We start from the raw sequence: 25,513 nt of genomic DNA on the forward strand, positions 1-25,513 counted from the left end.
CCAGGACTGTGGGAAGAATCTGGCATATCAGGCAGGTCAAGAGTGGACATGTGGTATTTGTTAATAATTATGGTAGCACTGGGGTAGATACAAGTTAATCGGGGACAGGTTCCATCCCATGCAGGGCTCACAGACTAAGAAGGAAGGGTAGGGTTTAATTCCCATTATTCAGATGGAGTAGCTGAGGCATAGAGAAGTTAAGTGACTTGCCCAAGGTCACACAGCAAACAACTGGCAGAGCTAGGATGAGAACCCAGGTCATCTGACTCTCTGGCCCACCCTCTTTCCACTAGACCATGGTGCTTCTCAACCAAGGCAGAGCCAGTTGGTATCCACATGGGCTGGTGATGGGAATGGATGGTGTCTTCCCAAATCCACAGAGACAGGCCTCTATCTGGGGGTGGGAGAGAATAGAGTGAGTAAACTAATATTCAACCTGATCAACAGAAAGAGAACAAAGCGACTTGCCCAGGGTCATGAGCCCAGGTCCTTCTGACTCCTGGGTCTGCGCTGTATCCACTAGGCCGCTATCCTGCCCTCACCTGCAAATTCTCCATCGCTCTCACCTCACATCTGTATATATGCTTGTACAGATTTATTACTCTATTTATTTTACTTGTACATATTTACTATTCTATTTATTTTGTTAATGATGTGCACCTATTTATTTTATTACTCCATTTATTTATTTATTTTATTACTCCATTTATTTATTTTATTTGTGCATATTTATTCTATTTATTTTATTTTGTTATTATGTTTTGTTTTGTTCTCTGTCTCCCCCTTCAAGACTGTGAGCCCACTGTTGGGTAGGGACCGTCTCTATATGTTGCCAACTTGTATTTCCCAAGTGCTTAGTACAGTGCTCTGCACACAGTAAGCGCTCAATAAATACAGTTGAATGAATGAATGAATAAATGAATCTAGCTTTATTTCTATTTATTCTGACGACTTGACACCAATCCATATGTTCTGTTCTCTGTCTCCCCCTTCTAGAATGTGAGCCCGTTGTTGGGTAGGGACCGTCTCTGTTGCCGAATTGTACTTCCCAAGCACTTAGTACAGTGCTCTGCACACAGTCCTCAATAAATACAATTGAATGAATGAATGAAATACTAAAGCCAGGGCATTCACATCGAGCCATACTTTTCACCCGGAATGCATTTTTCAGCTTTCAAATACTTAAATAGATTATTTTAGAGTTGCATTATAAAGCTGACCCAGCTCATCATTTCTGGAAAAATATTTCAAGGACATTGGTTCCTGTTAGTACCCCTCTGTGCTAAGAGGATGGCCATCTTCCGAGAAACACAAAGGCTCAGCCTTTTCCAGAAATTGAAGATTGTATGAATGATTCTTAAATTAAATTGATTCAAAGGTGGGTCATTTAATGTTCCCCTACTGCACTTTGCAGACGTTAACACAACTGTTTGTTTTGCAGAGAAGTTTTATGTTTTATCATTTGTACCCCTATAAGTTGACAGAAGATAAATATCAAGTGTAGGCAGGAGTAGTGTAAGGCAGCTAGTTGCAATTCCTTTTCATTTTGTGGGATTGTCTACCATTCTGGAACGGAAAATATTTTGCTTTTATTCAGCATAAATACTTTCAATTCAACTGGCCTTTATGTCAGAGGTTGGGAGCCAGGTCAGCTGTGTTTCAGGGGCCAGATATACCTTTTTCTTTTCCTCTGCTCCCCCTCCCCTCTCGAGTGCCCTGACTCGCTCCCTTTGCTCTAACCCTCTCCCTGCTGCACAGCACTTGCATATATATGAACATATTTATAATTATAATCCTATTTATTTTTATTAATGATGTGTCTATATCTATAATTCTATTTCTTTATAAGGATGCTAGTGATGCCTGTTTACTTGCTTTGATGTCTGTCTCCCCCCTTCTAGACTGTGAGCCTATTGTGGGCAGGGATTGTCTCTATTTGTTGCTGAATTGTCCTTCTCAAGCGTTTAGTACAGTGCTCTGCCCACAGTAAGCACTCAATAAATATGATTGAATGAATGAATGACTACACCTTGTTTCAACTTCTCTTTGCAAGATATCTTTGGGGTTGAATCCGCCAATGTGGCTAGAACCAAACGAGGCGAACATTCAAACCTGCATTTTTTAATTCCTCTAGTCCAGAGGTCAAACTGTTGAAAAACGATGACAGGAATAAATAAATGAAAACCAGACACTTTTCCATTTTACCTAGTTAGCTCCAGATTCTCTGTGCTACTTTTACATAACCCAGCAAACCGACGATATTTATTGGGCACTTGCCATGTGCAGAGCTCTGTACAAAACATTTAGCACTGTACTAAAACACCGCTGGCTTGCTTTCTGACTTTCCTCCAAACAGAACCGGGGCTTCCTGAGCTCATGGTCACTCCATTCTCAAGACATACTGCAAACAGGCTTGAAGAAATGACATAGTTCCTGCCTCACCTTTGCATCCCACTTTCCCGTAGGTTTTCAGGAAACTTATCTGGGGGGTGGGGGGTGAGGTCAAGTGATGATGGGGGGCAGGGGGAGTCTGTTTTCTAGCAGCAACTCCCGGAAGACAACAGCAGGAGATGAAGTAGTTTCCTATGCAAAGACTGCAGGAAGATTAGGATCCAAGGGGCACATTTGAGAACAACTTTCTAAGTTTCAGAAAAATCAATCAATCATTTATTAAGCGCAAATTGTGTTCAGAGCAAAGTACAATAAAACAGAGTTGGTAGATATGTACCCTGCCCACAGTGAACTTACAGCCCTAGAGGGGAAAGACTGATGTTAAAATAAATTACAGAAAAAGCATCAGTTTGTAAAATAAATATTCATTCCATACTGGGCACATGTAATGTTGGTCACATAACGCTTTCCAACCACACCTGCTCTATTAATAATAATAATAATGATGGCATTTGTTAAATGTTTACTATGAGCAAAGCACTGTTCTAAGCGCGGGGGGCGGCGGGGGGGGGGAAATACACGGTGACCAGGTTGTCCCACAGGGGGGCTCACAGTCAATCCCCATTTTACAGATGAGGTAACTGAGGCACAGAGAAGTGAGGTGAGTTGCCCAAAGCCACACAGATGACAACTGGTGGAACTGGGATTTGAACCCATGACCACTGACTCCGAAGTCTGGGCTCCTTCCACTGAGCCATGCAGCTTCTATTAATAATAATAATAATGATAACAACAGTTATTTGATAAGTGCTTACTATTTGCTAGGCACTGTACTAAGCACTGGGGTGGATACAAGCAAATCAGGTTGGGCACAGCCCCTGTCCTGCAAAAGGGTTCAGTCTTATTCCCCATTTTACAGATGAGGTAATTGAGGCACAGAGAAGTGAAGTGACTTGCCTCAATTCTTTGTTTAAAATTAAGGGGAAGCAAATATGGACTTGTATGTACCTATATCTTCGGGTTTTGCTGGCTGTGAAAGGACTATTCCCTCCACATCACGAGTTCCTGCCAATTCTAGAGTGCAGATGAGGGATGACACACAAAATTGAGTCGTCCTTTTCTGGATTATTTCCAAAGATGAGCTAGGTACTTTTCTTACTCCACTGTACTCTCCCCTTTCTCTATGGCACTCTCCCAAGCACTAAATACTTTGCTCTGCACAGAGTAAGCGCTTAATAAATACCACCGGTTGAATGGTTTATCTCCCTCTCCACAGAAGCTGCAGGGTTCACAGAAGATGGGCCTCCCCCACCAACCACCCAAAAGCACAGTGAAAAAACCCTGTCTGCCGTTAAGAGTGGAGGAGAGGCAGAAAGCAACTGCCACCACTGTGAGAATAATAATAATAATAGCATTTATTAAGCGCTTACTATGTGCAAAGCATTGTTCTAAGCACTGGGGAGGTTACAAAGTGATCAGGGCCACTGGGGGGCTCACAGTCTTCATCCCCATTTTACAGATGAGGTAACTGAGGCACAGAGAAGTGAAGTGACTTGCCCAAAGTCACATAGCTGACACTCGGCGGAGCCGGGATTTGAACCCATGACCTCTGACTCCAAAGCCCAGGCTCTTTCCCACTGAGCCACGCTGCTTCAATGTTGCAGGAATCCTAGAAGTGTCTCACTGACCTTCTCTCTCTACTCATCTTCCCTCCCAGACCAACAGCACTTATGCACATGTCTCTAATTTTATGTATTTATATGATTATCTGTCTTCCCCTCTGGATTGCAAGCTTATTGTGGGAAGGGAATGTGCCTGTCATATTGTACTTTCCCAAGCACTTAGTACAGTGCCCTCAACTGGAGCACCCTCAGGCCCCGGTTCAGTGCTTAACTCCTGGCTCCCCCACTTGTCAGCTGTGTGACTTTGGATAAGTCACTTAACTTATCTGCACCTCAGTTACATCACCTGTAAAATGGGGATTAAGACTGTAAGCCCCCATGGGACAACCTGATCACTGTGTAACCTCCCCAGAGCTTAGAACAGGGCTTTGCACATAGTAAGCACTTAATAAATGCTATTATTATTATTATACGTTTTAGAACAGTGCTTTGCACATAGTAAGCGCTTAATAAATGCTATCATTATTATTATTATACGTTTTAAAACAGTGCTTTGCACATAGTAAGTGCTTAGAGAAGCAGCGTGGCTCAGTGGAAAGAGCACGGACTTTGGAGTCAGAGGTCATGGGTTCGGATCCTGGCTCCACCAGAAGTCTGCTGTGTGACCTTGGGCAAGTCACTTAACTTCTCTGAGCCTCAGTTGCCTCATCTGTAAAAAATGGGGATTAAAACTGTGCGCCCCATGTGGGACAACTTGATCACATTGTATCCCCCCCCAGTGCTTAGAACAGTGCTTTGCACATAGTAAGCACTTAACAAATGCCATCATTATTATTAGTAGTAGTAGTAATAATAAATGCCATCATCATTATTATTATAGTAAGCACTTAATAAATGCAATCATTATTATTATTATCATAGTAAGCACTTAATAAATGCCTTTATTATTATTATTATTTTACTGTTGACTTTGGGAATTGTTCAGTTTTGACCTGCTGCGACTGTTAATTGCATTAGCTTGTCCTAATGGAAAGAGTACAGGCCTGGGAGTCTGAAGACCTGAGTTTTAATCCCGGCTCTGCCGCTTACTGGCTGTGTGACCTTGGGCAAGGCACTTCACTTCTCTGTGTCTCAGTTCCCTTATCTGTAATATGGGGATTAAGTACCTGTTCTCCCTTCTGCTTAGAAGATGAGCCTCACAGCATTCCTAATTATGTTATATTTACCCCAGCACTTAATACAGTACTTGGCACATAGTAAGTGCTTAACAAATACCAAAATGATTATTATTATTAATTTCTTATTGTTCTATATGTCTGTCCACCACTATTTGGATTGTGAGCCCCTCACCCACCAGGAACCAAATCCATTTTATTCTTCTGTGATCACCCCAGAGCTTAGAGTTCAGTGTTTGGAACATTGTAAGTATTTAATGAATGACACTATTCGCAATAATAATGACTGTAATAATAAGCTTACTGTCATGTTGAGTGACATTGGGCATGAATCAATAGCATATATTGAGCACTTCCTGTATGCAGAGCACCGTACTGGATGCTTGGAAGAATACAATATAACAGAGTGGGTAGACATGATCCCCGACTTCAAGGTGTTCTTGAAGTCTAGACTATGAGCCTGTTGTTGGGTAGGGACCATATCTATATGTTGCCAATTTGTACTTCCCAAGAGCTTAGTACAGTGCTCTGCACACGGTAAGCACTCAATAAATATGGTTGAATGACGGAGTTACAATTTGGCAGACAAGTCACTTAATTCCTCTGTGCCTCATTTTCCTCATTTGTAAAATAGGGCAAAGAGCTGTCCTTTCTACCTTTCAGATTGGGTAGCAATTGAAGTGGAGCAGCGACCTTGTGCAATCTGATTATTTTATGTCCTCTCCAGCTCTTAGCACAATGTTTGGCACACAATAAGCATCCAATACAATAATAATAAGAAAGTGTGGAGTAGGCCAAGATCTATCTACCAGGCCTATGCTCCAAAGCTTAATTTGTGCCAAGGCTAAGTCCCAGCCAGCCTGGTCCAGGGGGGCCATAACACGGTTCCCTCTGCCTTTGGCATTTCCCCTAAGTTACCGGAGTGTGCTGATTCCCTTTTTTTATTGTACATTAAGCACCACAAGGTTCCAGATCAACTTAATAAAGGTTCCTTAGGTCATCATTAGTTGCCTAAAGATTTACGAAAGAAAACAAAACTGGTTTTGTGAACCCAGAGAGGGCATTTTTAGTAGAGGTGAGCCTTGAACATATCTGAGGGCAGCAGGGAGAATCATGCTAGAGTGAGAGGCTGAAGATAGCGGCAAGGGAGGGGAAGAGAGAGGGAGCAATCCTGTCCCCCCGAAGAGAGGGGGACTCCAGGTCTGTGGACCACAATTGGACAGTCCATATTAATACTCAGCCTCTCTCAAGCAGGCAGGAGCTAAAACCCCCCGGAGAGGTTCCCATTTTGTTTTTTATGAGTGGAAGTTCTGCTAACTACTATTCAGAGGTTTTGTTTCTCCCAGCATGTCTCTCTGCTTGCCAGCTTGTTCCACCGATCTCCTTAATTACTTTCCACTTTACCGTCCTGAGGAAATCAAGGTTAACAGGGTGATGTGACAGTCATTTTCGTCCCTTGGAAACAGAGTCAGCTTTCGGGTTTCCAGATTTTTCTGGCAGCCAAAATGGGGTGGTTGGTCAACGGGGTAGCCTTTGCCCAGTGAGTGAGAAATGAGAAGTTGTCAGAACAGGAACAAATAGTTCATCCCCTTTTCCCTTGCTGGCATCAGGAAGCTTAAGAACCCTCCCATCAGGGAGTCAGTTTTATAACAAATCATAACATAGAGGTTGTGCAAGCCAAGCAGAGCCAGGAACATTTGAAAATGAATTGGTGGGGGGCAAAAAATATTCTGTTTGTGTATTTCTTTTTTTATCCTTCCAGTGTTCAATTTGGCAAATGGGCAGGGAAAGCAAGGCCTAGTGGAACCAGCATGGAACTGGGAGCCAAGATGCCTAAATTTTAGTCCTAACTCTGCCTCTTGCCAGCTATTTGAAGTTCTGCTGTTTGAATATGACCTAACTGCCGTGCCCCCAGGGTCTGACACCCACATGCACCAACACTTAACGTCTCTGGGCTTTAGTTTCCACAACTGTAAAATCACTCCTTCGCTCAGATTGAGAGCCTCATGTAGGCCCTACCTGATTATTTTATAAATACCCCAAAGTTAAGCAGTAGTAAGGGTTTAGTAAATACAATCATTATTTGCAAACTTGCATTTGATTACAGTAAAAAGGACATTTCAAGAAGTTGCTTAATGAGGATTCAGGAGCCTTCTTCCTTGTTTAAGATAGACCATAGGAGATTTTTTAAAATATTTAATGTAATTCTGCAAAGGTGGCATGACTAGATCATCAATGCATGTTGCTAGGGCTCTCAGTGATAGGGAACTCACAGTTTCATATAAACTCTTTCAGTCTCAAGATCTGAGACACCAATGAGCACTTATGTACATATCTTTTTATTTTGTTTTGTCTTCCTCTCTGTAAATTAGTATCTAGCTCCTCCACTAGATTGTAAAAGCCTTGAGGGCAGGAATTGTGACTACCAACTCTATTGCACTCTCCAACTGCTTAGTGTAGGGCTCTGCACACAGTGGATAGTAAAAATAAAAGAACCAACAAAAAACTACTGATTGATTGTTGAGAGAGTGGATGTTGGGATGAGTGGGAGTTGGGGAGGCCTTGGGAAGCTTACATTTTGGTGATACCAGTTTTATCAACAAAGTACTTGTCCATTTGACCCAGGGGAGGTGGGGAAACCATAGGCTTCAGGATGGGAGTTGAGGATCTGGAATAATTGGCACTTAGAGAAATTTATCACTCAAAGATCCTACCTCTAACTGGTGCCTACCCAGGTTACATTGAAAAGGAAGGGTATTTTCTAAGCATCTGGGGGGAGAAAATGGAAGTGCTATATAAAATTCAAAATATTAGTAGAATTATTATTTTTCAATTTTCCTGCAATTCAATGAATGGACAGCTATTCCATTTAGATAACAATCCAGGTCCGAGACTTAGCATCATTCTGGGATAAATTCAGGTCCCTGTTAGGGAAAATTGCCCCCTTTCTTGATGCATGAGGGAAGTGGATCTGGAATGTGTTTTGGTCCATGAAATAAGGGCTGTGATGCTATCTTCAAAGTGCTTTTTTCATAAATAATAATTAGGAAAATCTTGCTCACTGTAGAATCCTTGCTCGTGTGCTCCTTCTGGCCTGGAACTCCCTCCCCTTCCATATTTGACAGACCACAATTCATTCCACCTTCAAAGCCATTCGAAAAATCACATCTCCTCCAAGGAGATTCTCCCTCCTTTCCCCACCCTGTTCTCCCTCCCTTCTGGGTCAACTATGCACTTGACTGTGTACCCCTTTATCACTTTGTTCTTACCCCAGCAGTACGGCTCTTACATCCATATCCTTATAATCTGCTGCATCCCCTATCTGTACTTAATTTTAATGTCTTTCTCCCCCACTAGACTGTAAGCTCCTTAAGGAAAGGATCATGCCCACCAATTCAATAGAATAAAATACAACAGCATTGTCCTCTCCCCACAGCTCAGTACTATGTTCTTCATGCTGTAAACATTCAATACCATTGATCTATTAATTAATGAATTAATGATGGCATTTGTTAAGCGCTTACTATGTGCAAAGACTGTTCTAAGCGCTGGGGGATACAAGGTGATCAGGTTGTCCCACGTGGGGCTCACAGTCTTAATCCCCATTTTAAAGATGAGGGAACTGAGGCACAGAGAAATTAAGTGACTTGCCCAAAGTCACACAACTGACAAGTGGCGGAGCTGGGATTTGAACCCATGACCTTTGACTCCAAAGCCTGTGCTCTTTCCACTGAGCCACGCTGCTTCGTGGCACCCCCTTCTCTAATACAGTGGAAATTCAGATTCAGTAATCTGTCCACAGTAAGTGCTCAACAATTACCACTGATTGATATGCACCTTTTACATCAGCAATGTCTGGTCATTTAAATCTCAGATTCTGCTAAATCATTTAACCGAAGTATTTGCGGTGTCCGACCCTTGGTAGAATGATTAAACTGAGACCACCCCTTAAAGGAGCCAGGGCTTTGGCCCCTTCAGAACTCAGAAAGGCTTCGGAAACAGTGAATAAAGCATACTTCCACTGCCCTTATCTGGTATAGGGTGAGAAATGATGCTGCAATTTGAAAACAACAGCAAACCCAGCATGTCGACAACCACTAAGTGGAAGAAGGTCTTTCAGGTTCTGGTAGATGTTAATACAACAGCTGCTGGATAAGAGGCAGTAGGGAGAGGTCTGCATTATGCCATTTATCATCTTCAGGTCTGCCTGTGTGTCTGGCTCCTGTGATTAAGCCACCTAGGCAGTGGTGGGGAACCATGTTTACGGGCTCTGGTTGCAATGTCACTGGAAAGAATGGTAATTGTGAAGAGCCAGAATTCTTGGCACATTTCATTTGCAAAGCACTTGAAAACATTAGCTAATTAATCCTTCAACACCCCAGTGAGATTAGTGTTATCCTCCTTCTCCAAGCAGGGAGGCTGAAGCGGAACAGGGGAAGTGAAAGGAGGTATTGGGGAGGGGAAGGCAGCCTAAAGATCTTGCTTTGTAAAGACAGGGGAGACTAGGGGGGTGCAGGACCACAGAATGACCTCCTAGAGAATTCCTGTCTAACAACTTTAAGAGTTGATAGTTCACTCTCAAATGGTAAATAAAGCTGTTCCCTGTGGAGAGTGGGCAGGGGGAAGGTGTACAGAATGGTGAAGCCTAGATTCAGAGATTACTTCTTTAGCACATAAAGGATCCATTACTACACTTTCATTCTGTTTTCTACTAAACTAGCAGACATAATAGTATTTATTACACACCTAAGTGCTGAACTAAATGTTGAGAAAAAGCATAGGATTGAATTAGACACAGTTTCTGGCCCTCTTGGGCTTCATGATCTAAGAATAAATTGTGGGGAGGAGGGAAGGGGAGGAAAGGCAACAGACACATAAGGAAGGGAAGCCGTGTGGCCTAGTGAAAAGGGTACAGGCCTGAAAGCCAGAGGACCTAGATTCTAATCCCACTCTGCCATTTACCTGCTGTTGGATCTAAGGGCAGGTCACAACCTCTCTGTGCCTCAGTTTCATCATATGAGAAGCAGCATGGCTCAGTGGAAAGAGCCCAGGCTTTGGAGTCATAGGCCATGGGTTCAAATCCTGGCTCTGCCAATTGTCTGCTGTGTGACTTTGAGCAAGTCACTTAACTTCTCTGTGCCTCAGTTACCTCATCTATAAAATGGAGATTGACTGTGAGCCCCCTGCGGGACAACCTGTTCACCTTGTAACCTCCCCCGTGCTTAGAACAGTGCTTTGCACGTAGTAAGCGCTTAATAAAGCAGCGTGGCTCAGTGGAAAGAGCCTGGGCTTTGGAGTCAGAGGTCATGGGTTTGAATCCCAGCTCCACCACTTTTCAGCTGTGTGACTTTGGGCAAGTCACTTAACTTCTCTGAGCCTCAGTTCCCTCATCTGTAAAATGGGGATTAAGACTGTGAGCCCCACATGGGACAACCTGATCACCTGGTATCCCCCCCCCCCAGCTCTTAGAACAGTGCTCTGCACATAGTAAGCGCTTAACAAATGCCATTATTATTATTATTATTATTATTAAATGCCATCATCATCATCATCTGTAAAATAGGGATTTGATACCTGTTTTCCCTTCTACTTGAACTGGGAGTCACCTGATGGACAAGGAAGATGTCCCACCTGATTATCTTGTAATACTTAGTGCTATGTTTCGCCCATACTGTAAACTTAATAAATATCACAATTATCATTTAGAGTCCAGGTACAACCAAAGCCTTCCCAATGGTTTAAAGTTTTGTAGAGGCAATGCTGCTATTGTGTGGGTCCATTACAACTTCTCAGGCCCAGTGAATGTTGGGAGCAGAGGCATAGGGTGCTGTTGAAGAAATTGGCAGGGGATCCCATGAAGATCAATGTATCAAAATAATAACAATGGCAATAATTAGTGCACATTTGTTAAGCACTTACAGTGTGCCAAGCACTTTACTAAGCATTGGAGGAGATACAAGAAAATCAGGTAAAACCCACTTCCTGTCCCTCAGAGAGCTCACAGTCTAAGTGGGAGGGAGAACAAATCCCTATTTTACAGCTGAAGAATTTGAGGCCTAGAGAAGTTAAGTGACTTGCCCACGGTCACCAGGCCAGTGGTGGAGCTGGGATTAGAGCCCAGGGCCCTCGACTCCTAGGCCCGTCCACCCCAGAAGCAGAATTTCCCTCTATTTGTAGTATTCTTGGCAGTTAATTGCCTGTCTCCCTCACAACTCACTCTCATTTTTGGAAACATATGCAGAGCGAATGCTCCAAGCTTTCTCAGATGTAGCCTTACCAATCCTTTCCTCGGGTGTATACACTAACTGTGTGCCATGCCAAAGGATAATGCCCCATACAAGAAACCATAGCTCTCTCGCCCTGTGCCATCATTAGATGATGACTGAGGTGTCTGCCAAAGAGCCTGATCGCTGTCCATAAGTCATATTTCCTTCAGGCAATCTCTGGGTGCTCCAGACCAACAAAGAGCCTAATTGGACTCCAGCAGAGGACAGTGAAGCATAATAGGCCCGGAAAGTCCAGATTGTCACCTGAGCTGGAGGCAATGTGGGAATTTCATGGGATAGAGTGGATTTTCCTAGGGCGAGCATTCTCAGATTTCTATCCACACGGTTACCTGGCTCCTACTGTGCCACAGAAACCTCTGAGCAGACTTGAGTTCTCAGCTCCACAACTGCTGGCTATCTTTGCTGATGACAAAATAAAACGCCTGTTTCCAATTCAAGTGTGTAAAAAAAAAAAAAAAAAATGTGTTCTTTGGCTGCTCACCTAAGTGACACAAAACTGGGTGTGATCCCAGGAGAATCCAGTATTTCAGAAAAAAAAAAAACGATTTTTTCCAGTCCGTAAAGCTCTGGGCATCAGACAGGAAGACTTTAAATCAATGCGGGTATCTATTGAGCACCACCAAGCTCCTTTTCATCTCCACTAGGCCTAGATAGGTCAGTGGAGCTTTGGGAAACTGAAAGAGGATTCCCCAGCTGATGCAGTTCACTCAGACCACAGGAGAGCTTTCCCAGCACTAGACATTATTTCTCAGTGAATTAATCCCATGAACAGAGTTTAATGGCCATTAGATTTTGGAAAGCTCTTATGGGAAAGTGCTCACAAACCTTTCTTGCTGGGTTCAGTGAACTGCAGACTGTCTTCATTTAATCACCTGCCAGACATTCCACCTAAGAAATGGGGCAGACATAAGGGCAGGCACCGTGAGGCAGACACGCTGATAGAGACAGACACGCAGAAGCAGACATGCAGAGACATGCAGATAGAGACATGCACACAGATACACATGCACTCGCAGAGACAGACATGAAGCCAGACACACAGACGCACAAAGACAGACATATAGAGACAGACGTGCTGAGAGAGACACTCATAGAAGATACACACAGACACATGCAGACACATGCAGACACAGTTATGTGGACACACAGAGACAGATGCAGAGACAGCTAAGCAGACAGAGACAGGTACATGACAGAGATGTGGGAAGAAGAAAGAGAAAGAATAAATCTGCAGGGAGAGCAGACCCAGCACCTTAGACACTTGGTTCTGCTTACTTGGAAGTGACGCCCTAAGTTTCATTCAATAGAACTTATTGAGCACTTATTCAATCAAGCAATCATATTTATTGAGCGCTTACTGTGTGCAGAGCACTGTACTAAGCACAGGGGAAGTACGAGTTGGCAACATATAGAGATGGTCCCTACCCAACAGTGGGCTCACAGTCTAGAAGGGGGAGACAGAGAACAAAACAAAACATATTGACAGAATAAAATAAATAGAATAAATATGTACAAGTAAAATAAATAGAGTAATAAATGCCTACAAACATATATACATATATACAGGTGCTGTGGGGAAGGGAAGGAGGTAAGGCAGGGGGGATGGAAAGCGGGAGGAGGGGGAGAGGAAGGAGGAGGCTCAGTCTGGGAAGGCCTTCTGGAGGAGGTGAGCTCTCAGTTGGGCCTTGAAGGGAGGAAGAGAGCTAGCTTGGCGGATGGGCAGAGGGAGGGCATTCTAGGCCAGGAGGATGACTTGGGGCGGGGGTCGATGGTGGGACAGGTGAGAATGAGGCACGGTGAGGAGATTAGTGGCAGAGGAGCAGAAGGTGTGGGCTGGGTTGTAGAAAGAGAGAAGGGAGGTGAGGTAGGAGGGGGCAAGGTAATGGACAGCCTTGAAGCCCAGGGTGAGGAGTTTCTGCCTGATGCACAGATTGATTGGTAGCCACTGGAGATTTTTGAGGAGGGGAGTAACATGCCCAGAGCGTTTCCGGACAAAGACAATCTGGGCAGTGGCGTGAAGTATGGATTGAAGAGGGGAGAGACAGGAGGATGGGAGATCAGATAGGAGGCTGATACAGTAATCCAGACAGGATAGGATGAGAACTTGAACGAGCAGCATAGTGGTTTGGATGGAGAGGAAAGGGCAGATCTTGGCAATGTTGCGGAGCTGAGACCGGCAGGTTTTGGTGACGGCTTGGATGTGAGGGGTGAACGAGAGAGTGGAGTTGAGGATGACACCAAGGTTGCAGGCTTGTGAGACAGGAAGGATGGTAGTGCTGTCAACAGTGATGGGAAAGTCAGGGAGAGGGCAGGGTTTGGGAGGGAAGACAAGAAATTCAGTCTTGGACATGCTGAGTTTTCAGTGGCGGGCAGACATCCAGATGGAGATGTCCTGAAGGCAGGAGGAGATGCGAGCCTGGAGGGAAGGAGAGAGAGCAGGGGCAGAGATATAGATTTGGGTGTCATCAGCGTAGAGAAGATAGTTGAAGCCGTGGGAGCGAATGAGGTCACCAAGGGAGAGAGTGTAGATCGAGAACAGAAGGGGACCAAGACATGAACCTCGAGGAACCCCTACAGTAAGGGGATGGGAGGGGGAGGAGGAGCCTGCAAAAGAGACTGAGAATGAACGACCAGAGAGATAAGAGGAGAACCAAGAGAGGACGGAGTCTGTGAAGCCAAGGTTGGATAGCGTGTTGAGGAGAAGGGGGTGGTCCACAGTGTCGAAGGCAGCTGAGAGGTCGAGGAGGATTAGAATAGAGTAGGAGCCATTGGATTTGGCAAGCAGGATGTCATTGGTGACCTTTGAGAGGGCAGTTTCCGTGGAATGTAGGAGACGGAAGCCAGATTGGAAGGGGTCGAGGAGAGAGTTGGTGTTGAGGAATTTGAGGCAGCGCATGTAGACGACTCGTTCAAGGAGTTTGGAAAGGAATGGTAGGAGGGAGATGGGGCGATAACTAGAAGGTGAGGTGGGGTCAAGAGAGGGTTATTTTAGGATGGGAGAGACATGGGCATGTTTGAAGACAGAGGGGAAGGAACCAGTGGAGAGTGAGTGGTTGAAGATGGAAGTTATGGAGGGGAGAAGGGACAGAGCGAGAGATTTCATGAGAAGAGAGGGAATGGGGTCAGAAGCACAGGTGGCCGGAGTAGCACTTGAGAGGAGGGAGGAGAGCTCCTCTGAGGATACTGCTGGGAAGGATGGGAGAGTAGCAGAGAGCGTTGAGAGCCGGGGGGAAGGTGGGGGAGTGACTTGGGGGAGGTCAGACCTGATGGATTTAATTTTATTAATGAAGTAGGAGGCCAGATCGTTGAGGGCGAGGGAAGGAGGAAGGGGAGGAACCGGGGGCCTGAGAAGGGAGTTGAATGTACGAACGAGCTGATGGGGATGATGGGCATGGTTGTCAATAAGGCAGGAGAAATAGTTTTGTCTGGCAGAGGAGAGGGCTGAGTTAGGCAGGAAAGGATAAACTTGAAGTGAACGAGGTTGGCATGGTGTTTAGACTTTCACCAGCAGCGTTCGGCAGCTCAAGCATAAGAACGAAGGGGGCGGACAGTGGCAGTGATCCAGGGCTGTGGGTTAGTGGTAAGAGAGCAGCAAAGGGAAAGAGGAGTGAGTGAATCTAGCTGAGTAGAAAGGGTAGAGTTGAGAGCAGTAATCTGATCATCAAGATGGGGTAGAGAGTAGAGGGAGGCAAGGTGGGGTGTGAGGCACTCAAAGATGGATAAGGTCAAGAGAATGGAGATCTCTGAGAGGGACTAATATGGATTTACAGGGGAAAAGAGTGTGAATGAGGAGGCAGGTGAGAAGATTATGATCAGAGAGAGGGATTTCAGAGTTGGTGAGGGTGGACACAGTGCAGCAGTAGGAGATGATGAGGTCGAGGGTGTGACCAAATTGGTGAGTGGGCGAGGTGGGGTGGAGCAAGAGGTTGGCAGCATCAAGGAGAGATAGAAGGCGGGCGGCAGAGGAGACACCAGGGATATCCATGTGGATGTTGAAGTCTCCGAGGATCAGAGTGGGCATGGAGAAGGAGAGAAGGAAGGTGAGGAAGGGGTCAAAATCGTTAAAGAAGTTGGAGGTGGGGCTGGGGGGGGTGGTAGATGATGGCTACAAGAATCTGGAGGGGGTGTAGAGGCGAATAATGTGGGCTTCAAAGGAAGGGAAGGAAAGGGAAGGGGAGGAGGGATAGTGCGAAAGCGAGATATTGAGAAAGTGACATTGTGGGGCTAGAAGGAAACCGACACCTCCTCCTTTTCCAGTGTGTCAGGGGGAGCGGGAGAATAAGAGGCCTCCACTGGAGAGAGCAGCAGAAGAGACCGTGTTGTCCGGAGACAGCCGTGTTTCAGTTAGGGCGAGGACGAGCAGAGAGCTGGAAAGGAATAGGTCCAGGATGAAAGGGATCTTACTTATAACAGAGCAGGGGTTCCAGAGGCCACACTTGGCAGTAGCTGTCGAAACACACAATGGCTGCACTTGTGGAAGAACCAGAGACAGCATGAGCCGGGATGTGACGTTAAATGACGTTGGGTACACTTTGGTGCCAACCACCAAAAATTCTCCATGTAACCACCCAGTGCTGGTAGGGGAGGGAGAGATGTGAGGGAGAGTAAAAGGGAGTCAGTCAGTTGGCATTTATTGAGCACTTACTATGTGCAAATCACTCTAGTAAGCTCTGGAAAGACATTGCAACAATAGACACATTCCCTGCCCACAATGAGCTTAAAGTCTAGAGGAGAATCCAAGCTTCTCCTCCATCTCCCACCTGCATAGAATGAAGGTCAGGTTCATTATTATCTAACTCAAAACACCTGCAAAATGTATCCACTTTAATAATAATAATGATGGCATTTATTAAGTGCTTACTATGTGCAAAGCACTGTTCTAAGCGCTGGGGAGGTTGCAAGGTGATCAGGTTGTCCCACGTGGGGCTCACAGTCTTAATCCCCATTTTACAGGTGAGGGAACTGGGGCACAGAGAAGTTAAGTGACTTTCCCAAAGTCACACAGCTGACAATTGGCAGAACTGGGATTTGAACCCATGACCTCTGACTCCAAAGCCTGTGCTCTTTTCCACTGAGCCACGCTGCTTCTCGAATTTCTCTTCCCAGAAAGAGGGGCCTCCTGCAGTCAGGGGAGGAGAGGGGTGATCAACAGAGCTGTAGATGAGCAGTGGTTAAAGAGGTGTGATGCTAGGATAAAAGCCTGACCTGGCTCTGCTTCCCTGGTCCCCTGTTCCCAGCAAACTCCCCATCCGTGGTGTTCAAATCAACACTGGCACATCCAGAAGGTTGGACTGTTAGCAAGTTGGATTGGCACTCATGGATTCCTGGCTGTTTACTCACCCAGTCCCTGCCAGGCCACAAAGGCAAACCTAATAGTTCCATTATAGCCTTGGGAAGAAAAATGCTAAAGGGGTGTGGGTTTTTGGAGGTTCTCATAATTAAGAACCACAGGGAGTCCCTGAAGTGATTATTCCAGGCTCAAGCCCCACATCTGCTTTCCAGGCCACTGTGCCAGCTTAATAAATGCCCCTGGAGGATTACTAAGGTGATTAGGAGGGGTTTCAAAGCTTTCTTCTTCTAGTCAATCCTCCCTTACCCTGTTTCACAAATAGAATGCCTTCTCAGGATGTAGTATCCTTCTACAGTGGTGAAGACCTCGCTTTGTTTTATTCCAAGAAGTGTTGCCAGAGTAAATTGCATTTCCAAGTCAGCCATGGCCTAGGTACTCTATCGGGGGGCTTTACTAGAAGAGAGTGTGCATTTAGACAGACTTGCTTGGTCGATGACTAATTTCCACTTAAGCTGTTCCCTGAGAGTTGTGAGGTTTTGGGATTATGTCTAGTTACTCTTCTCTATTCTCCCAAGCGTTTAGTTTAGTGCTCTGTACACGGTAAGCATTCGATAAATACCAAGGATTGACAGAGGAGAGGAATAAAGGCTTTCAGGATGTTGGGGAAATATTTAAGGTCATGCTGTGCAGAGCCCCGTAGTGGTTGGAAAAATTTAAGGCACTTCAAGGAGTGCTTGGCTACACCAGACACCCACATTTCTAGAAGTGACAGATTGAATGTGCAGAATATGCCAGCTTGCAACAGGAAGTCTACGCGGGTTCTGTGCAGCCCATTCTGCGCCATCTCCTCGAGGGGTAGAATGCCAGCGTGCTCACCTATGGATCCACTGGGGCAGGAAAGATGCACATGATGCTGGGCAGCACAGAGCAGCCTGGGGTGATCCCCCAGGCCTTTTGGGATCTGCTACAACTAACGTGGGACCAAGGAGCGGAGGCACAGCCCTGGGCCATGGCCGTCTCCATGTCCTACCTGGAAATCTATCAGGAGAAGGTGCTGGACCTCCTGGCCCCAGCCTCTGGGGACTTGGTGATCTCTGAGGACCGTGGGGGCAACATTCTGGTCCCCGGCCTCACCCAGAAGACCATTGCTTCCTTTGCTGACTTTGAGCGGCACTTTCTGCCGGCCAGCCGGAACCGGACGGTGGGCGCCACCCGGCTCAATCAGCGTTCCTCCCGCAGCTATGCTGTGCTGCTGGTCAAGGTTGAGCAGCAGGAGCGCCTGGCATCATTACGGAAATGCGAGGGAAAGCTCTACCTGATTGACCTGGCCGGCTCTGAGGACAACCAGCCCATGGGGAACTGAGGCCTGCGGCTGAAAGAGAGCGGGGCCATCAACACCTCCCTCTTCGTATTGGGCAAAGTGGTGGATGCGCTCCACCAGGGCCTGCCCCGCATCCCCTATCGGGACAGTAAGCTGACCCGGATGCTGCAGGACTCCCTGGGGGGTTCAGCCCACAGCGTTCTGATCACCAACAACGCCCCGGAGCGGTGCTTCTACCTGGACACCCTCACCTCACTCAACTTCGCCACCCGGTCCAAAGAGGTGGTCAACCGACCCTTCACCCACGAGAGCCTGCAACCGCCCACTTTAGCCACCGGAAAAGCGTCCTGCAAGGACAGCCCTCCAGAGGCGAAGTGGCCACGGGAACAGCCGGAGCAGGAAGAGGGCAAGACAAGCCCTAAGTGCACCTCTGATCTCCCTGGCTTCAGCCTTCTGCAGCAGTTGAAGTCCCTGGATCAAGGTGTGGTGGAGCGGCTTCTAAGCTTCGATCAACTGCTGAGATCCCAGAGCCCCCAAAGCCCTCCCATCCTCAAAACCCCCGGCAAGTAGTGGCTGTCGCTGCTCCGCAAAGTGGAGGAGCGGGACCACGAGATCAAGAGGCTGAAAGAGAAGCAGAAGGAGCTGGAAGCCAGGGTCTTAGAGCCCAAGAAAGAGCACTTCCCCTCAAGCCAACCTCAGTCCTGGCCCAGCTCCAAAACTGCTGTGGTGCTCCCCTTGCAGCAGCTGGCTCAGGTGCAGACATCATCCCCAGACAACACCCTCGCCCTACTTAAGAAGAAAGGCCAGAAGAGAAAGATGGAGTACCCACAATTGGAATGGGAAAACAAGGCCGAAGCCTGGGAGCTACAGATCTGCCCCAACCTCCTGGCCCTGGGCCGGAAGAAAATCCTAGACCTGCTGAGCCACAGCTCGGTCCAGGACATGTGGAGGCTACAGCGCATTGGGGAGAAGACGGCTCGGCTCATCATGAGATGCAGGGAGCTGCATGGGCCCTTCATACAGGTGGAAGGCCTGGAGAAAGTGAAGGGGATTTCCCACAAGCAGGTGGAGTCTTTCCTAAGGATGAGGTAACTGAGGTCCAGAGAAGTTAAGTGACTTGCCCAAGGTCACACAGCAGACATGTGGTGGAGCCGGGATTCGAACCCATGACCTCTGACTCCAAAGCCCATGCTCTTTCCACTGAGCCACGCTATTCTATTTATTTTCACCTTGTTAATATGTTTTGTTTTGTTGTCTGTCTCCCCCTTCTAGACTGTGAGCCCGCTTTTGGGTAGGGACCATCTCTATATGTTGCAGACTTGTCCTTCCCAAGCGCATAGTCCAGTGCTCTGCACACAGTAAGCGCTCAATAAATACGATTGAATGAATGAATCAATCAATCAACTGTATTTACTGAGCACTTGCTGTGTGAAAAAAACGCTGTACTAAGTGCTTGGAAGAATACAATATAACAGTTGGTAGATATGCTCCCTGCCCATCATATTCTAACAGTCTCGAGAACAGTAAGTAGAGCTTATAGACAAAATCTCTGCCCACAAGGAGCTTACAGCACAGCACAGATATAAAATAGGGTAGCTCCAGAAAATCACTTTCTGTCCTAGAGGGTCTAATATAGAGTGTCATTTAATGAACTCAACAATTCATTATGTCCACAGGATTTTTAGATTATAGAGCAATAACTTCAAAGGGGGATCTTGGACCTATGGGGTAAGTACACTGATTGGAAGGGAGAGCGAGGCCAAGGGATTCAGAAGCTCTGCTAATGGACTTCACTAGGAGGGAGGACTTGTCCTTGAGCCACAGTTACCCTCTAGCCCAGTGGCTGGCCTGGCTTCTCTCTCCTCAGGGGTCCAGGATCCAGTTGTTTCCCAGCTTCCCAGAGCCTGGTCACACTTCCTGCCTCGGTCATCTGCAGGCGGATTAGCAACAGAAGATGCTCAGTGTCCCAAAACCTTTGGGAATCCAGAAGGTAAAGCCTCGGGTAAGGCAATAAGTCATCCCTGACAGACGCAATCCTTTGCAGGATGTTCCTAACCTAGCAGGGAAAATCTCTTGAGGGGGTTAGTCAAAATCGGGTGGTTTTAAAGAAGTTTTAAAGAGAAGCAGTTGGACTATTTTCCTACCCATTCCCGCTGGACAGGCAGTGGTGAGCAGAAACTAGACTGTGGGCTGCAGTCTCTTGGCTGTAAGCTCATTGTGGGCAGGGTATGTGTCTGTTATATTGTTCTATTATACTCTTCCAAGAGCTTACTATAGTGCTCTGAACACAGTAAGTGCTCAATAAATACGATTGACGACTGACAGAAACTCCCCCTGACTAGACAGGATTGATTTCATTGCTTTAAATGCATAAATCAGATTTTCCTAAACACTGTCAGGCCAGGGAAACTATAACGTGGACTACCATATCAACTGTAGGCAAAAGTAGAAACCTCTTACCAACAGCAGGCTCTGTGACAGCTCACTAGAACGTATCCAAACTGTCTACACGCCTCTAGTCCCGGGCCCAGTGGGTGACTCCCTCTAATTCCACCCAGACTGTTGAGCCATGGAAATAGCCACCAGAGTCCAGAGAGCTCTGGGATTGGACCACAGAGAACAGCACTGAGCTCTGATATTTCCTTTCTTGGATCCGGTCTGAAATCCCCACTCTCCCAACTGGAGCCAGAGCCTGCCTAATCTTTATAAATCTGCATCCATATTCTCAGCCAAACTGCAAGCAGTGCAAAGGACAGAAAATTTTTGCCTTGCCAGGCTGACTCAGGAGGCAAAGATATTTGGAGCAGGCCCAGAGGGGACGCTGGCATGTGCATGCATAAGGCTTCCTCAACACAAGTTGGACTTGACCATATTGGTGCTCAGAAGGCTGTGATATGGGGTCCCTGAGAAGCCTGGGGGAAGTGGTTTTGACAGTGCTATCCAAATTGCTGTAGCCCACAGAGGAAACTGGGCTAAGGACCTTGGGCTACATGGAATGCTGTCTAAAAGCTCAGGGAAGTAAAAGTGAAGTGATCCCACAGTGGGCAGTGAGGAGACAACAGCAGTAAACAGATCTGCTCAGCATAGAGGTGTTAGAGATGGCGTTACTGGTATGGAAAAAGAAGTTCTGGGAAGGCTGTGACCCTTGAAGGAGAAATGAAAACAGCTTCAGATGCTCTGAGGCTGATGGGGGTAACCCTGGTAACCTTGGGTCACTGAGGGCCCCCATCTTCTCCCAACTCAAACCAGCTCACCCCACTCTCTAGGGCTTTGGTCTCCATGGAGCAGAGATTATAGCTGGGGAAGCAGACGGAAATGAGAAAATAAATAAAAATAAAAAAGTAGCACAGGGAGAAGGGGGAGAAAAGTGTACCTAGTCGACAGAACACAGGCCTAGAATCAGAAGGACCTGGGTTCTGATCCCAGCTCTGCCACTTGTCTGCTGTATGACCTTGGACAAGTCATTTAACTTCTCTATGCCTCAGTTACCTCATCCGTAAAAATGGGGATTAAGTCTGTAAACCCCATGTAATACATGGGCTGTGTCCAAGTTGATTACCTTGTATCTACCCCATTGCTTCGAAAAGTGCCTGGTTCATAGTGAGCACTTAACAAATACCATAAAAATGATGGAATGGGAAGGCATGTTCATTGGGAAGGGATAAATGGAAGGTGTGGGTAAATAGGGAAAAGTATCTTTGAAAGCAGGTTCAGGGTGAGGGTTGATTAATATGATTGTAAGTCATAATTGCAGAAGCAACATGGCCTAGTGGAAAGAGCACAAGCCTAGGAGTCAAAGATCTTAGGTTCTAATCTAGGCTCTGCCACTTGTGTGTTGTGTGACCTTGGGCAAGTCATTTAATTTCACTGTGCCTCACATTCTTAATCCCCATTTTACAGATGAGGGAACATTCTTAATCACATTCTTAATCCCCATTTTACAGATGAGGGAACTAAGTCATTTAATTTCACTGTGCCTCAGTTCTCTCATCTGTAAAATGGGGATTAAGAATGTGATTCCCACATAGGACACGAACTGTGTCCCACTCGATTAACTTCTGTCTACTAGCTCTTAGTACAGTGCCTGGCAAATAGCAAGAACTTAATGAATACCATTAAAATCAATAATAAAAAAAAATGATTGCCACCCAAGCTAACCTGGGTGAGACAATGACACCATTTTATTTTGAGTAGAAGCATCGCCAGGCAGTCACATGCCCAGTCTCATTGTTATGGTTATGGGATCCTGGATAGATAGGGCTCTTAGCCTCCTATCTTGCTGCCAACAGCTTCAATCCCTTAAAACTGTATGCCTACTGAGGTATTGGAAGGGTCTGTCAGTGCATAGCTCCCTGAAGACCCAGAGTGTCAGATTATCTGAGTTTGAGTCACCAGGTATCATCTCTAGACTGTAAAGCTTGTGGACGTGTATACCACCTCTATTACATTTTACTCTCCCAAGCTCTTAGTTCAGTGCTCTGCACACAGTAAGTGTTCAGTAAATACCACTGATTGAATTAGTTGCTCTGAGATGTGGTTGGAAATGGGCATCTCCTAGAAAGGATGGAGAAGAGAAGGTGAAGTCAGAGGGAGGCTGGGAGAGCTGTTGAGAAAAAAAACCCATGCAATTTCATATTTAGATGCCTCAAAAGGATGTGCGATAAGCAGTTTACAGAGTCAATCCAAAGCCTCTTATTCTTCTCCAATGGCCTGTTCCTGTGATTGTATTAACCTAATCTTTTTTAGTTTTAGTTAGTCCAGGAATTAAGTTTTCTAATTTGCTGAATTTCTCCAAGATCTTTTAGCATCTAAATACAAACTTGAAAAATGTCATCTGCCTGGAATTTTAATTATCTGATTAACAGGACGGACAGTAAGTTTAGCAAACACTTACTGTCAGTTTGCCCACTGGGAGCCCTGAGAGAGGGAAGTTTATAGCCTTTAAGGAAATAATCTGGATTTCTCTAATGCCAAGAGATGAGTAAGAAGCATGCACGGGTGTGTAGTCACGGAAATTCTAAATTCACATTCTAGTAGTAAAAATGGGATTTACTGAGCACTTGGCTTTGTGCTGAGCACTGTTCAAAGCAGATGTTTCTTTAACTTCAGGTTTGTGCTTCTGGATATTGTTTGGGCTCTCTCTATCTCCTCTGTCTGGGATTATTGGAGACAGTGAGATGCCAGTAGATGAAGTGTTAATTCATTCTGGATGCCATCACCTCTAAACTGTAAACTCATTGTGTGCTAGGGAACATGTCTAGCAACTCAGTTCTACTGTACTCTCCCAAGCTCTTAAAACAGTGCTTTGCACACAGTAAGCGCTCAATAAATATGATTGATGGACTGACCATAGTAGCAGCTAGCCATTAGCTGTTCAATCTTGCATTAGTAGAATTCAGCAGGTCAGTAACTCTCCTAAACAAGACCACGGTACCTGGAGACTCTTGGCTGTTGAGATGGAAGTTGTCACTGAGAAACTCTCTCCATTCTTCCCCAATTTTACTTTTAAATATAAGGGAAAGGACCCTCTGATGCAAACTTGTGTTGGTTACCTTTTGGAATTTAGATGATGACACTCTTTGTGAAGAGCCCTCAGCTTAATAACTGTGGTGTTTGTTAAGCTCTTACTGTGTGCCAGACACTATACTAAGTGGTGGGGTGGATACAAACAAATCGGGTCGGACTCAGTCCAACAGTCCATTTAATAACTGTTTATGTTGGTTGTTAGAATTCTTCCTGTTAACATCCACCAAGAGCAATCTCGTGATCACTTTTAAAAAATACAAATGGATCATTTGTGCAGAGAAAGTCATCAAAGAACAGTCAGTTGCCCTAATGATGAGTCCGACTAGATTCATTTTATCTGACTAGATTGAGATACAGATGTGAATCTGCCCTGATAAACTGTCTCCATCTGCTTCCCCAAAGTACCAAATAATGAGACTGGTTTTGCAAATATAAATTTACAGACTATAAGCTCTAGCCTGTAAGCTCCCTGTGGGTAGGGAACATGTGTACCACCTCTGTTATATTGTACTCCCTCCTATCCCCTAAATGTAGGGGTCCCTCTAGATTCAGTTCCTGGTCCCCTTCTAATCTCCATCTGCACTCACTTCCTTGGAGACCTCATTTGCTCCCACAGCTTCAACTATCATTTCTATGTGGATGACACCCAAATCTATATATCCTCCCTGTTCTCTCTCCCTCCATCCAGGCTCACATTTCCTCCTGCATTCAGGACATCTCTGGTTGGATGTCCTTCTGCCACAAAAAACTCAGCATGTCCAAGACAGAGCTCCTCATCTTCCCTCCCAAACCCCGTCCTCTCTCTAACTTTCCCGTCACTGTAGACAGCACAACCATCCTTCCCATCTCACAAGCCCACAACCTTGGTGTTATCCTTAACTCCACTCTCTCATTCACCCCACATATCCAATCCGTCACCAAATCCTGCAGGTCTCATCTTCACAACGTCGCCAAGAGCCACCCTCTCCTCTCCATCCAAACCGCTACTACGTTAGTACAGTCATTCATCCTATCCCAACTGGATTACTGCATCAGACTCGTTTCTGACCTCCCAACCTCCTGTCTCTCACCACTTCAGTCTATACTTCACTCTACTGCCTGGATTATCTTTCTACAGTAACATTTTGGGCATGTCATCGCCCTCCTCAAAAATCTCCAGGTATCAACCTCTGTATCATATCAACATGTGATATGATATGCATATCAACATATCAACCTCACCAGCATATCAACCTCTGTATCAAACAAAAACTCCTATTTGAAACCATTGACTTCAAAGCTCTCCATCACCTTGCCCCTTCTTACCTCACCTTCCTTCTCTTCTTTTACATCCCAGCCCATACACTCCGCTCCTCTGGTGCTAACCTTCTCACTTTGCCTCAATCTTGCCTATCCTGCAGTCAACCCCTGGTCCACATCCTGACTCTGGCTTGGAATGCCCTCCCTCCTTAAATCCACCAATCACTCTTCCCCACTTCAAAGCCTTACTGAAGGCTCACCTCCTCCAAGAGGCCTTCCCAGACTAAGCCCCCCTTTTACTCAGCTCCCCCTCCTTTCCACATCACCTCGACTTGCTCCCTTTGCTCTTCCCCCCCGTCTCCCCACCCCACAGCTTTTATGTATATTTGTATGTATCTGTAATTCTACTTATTTATATTGATGCCTCTTGTTTTGATGTCTATCTCCCGCTTCTAGACTGTGAGCCCGCTCTTCTAGACTGTGAGCCCGCTGTTGGGTAGGGACCATCTCTATATGTTGCCAACTTGTACTTCCCAAACGCTTAGTACAGTGCTCTGCACACGGTAAGCGCTCATTATATACGATTGAATGAATGAATGAATGAAAGCCCAGTATGAGCAGGAATTGTCTATCTTCATTGCTGAATTGTACTTCCCAAGCGC

General features: G+C 45.9%; 1 pseudogene; it reads left to right on the forward strand.

Annotated features, from left to right (window-relative positions):
* The first annotated feature begins 1,290 nt into the window (after window positions 1-1,290).
* LOC119942092 lies at window positions 1,291-20,993 on the forward strand (annotated as a pseudogene).
* Window positions 20,994-25,513: the final 4,520 nt, after the last annotated feature.

This window comes from Tachyglossus aculeatus, chromosome 21 (assembly GCF_015852505.1).
Source record: "Tachyglossus aculeatus isolate mTacAcu1 chromosome 21, mTacAcu1.pri, whole genome shotgun sequence".
NCBI lineage: Eukaryota > Metazoa > Chordata > Mammalia > Monotremata > Tachyglossidae > Tachyglossus > Tachyglossus aculeatus.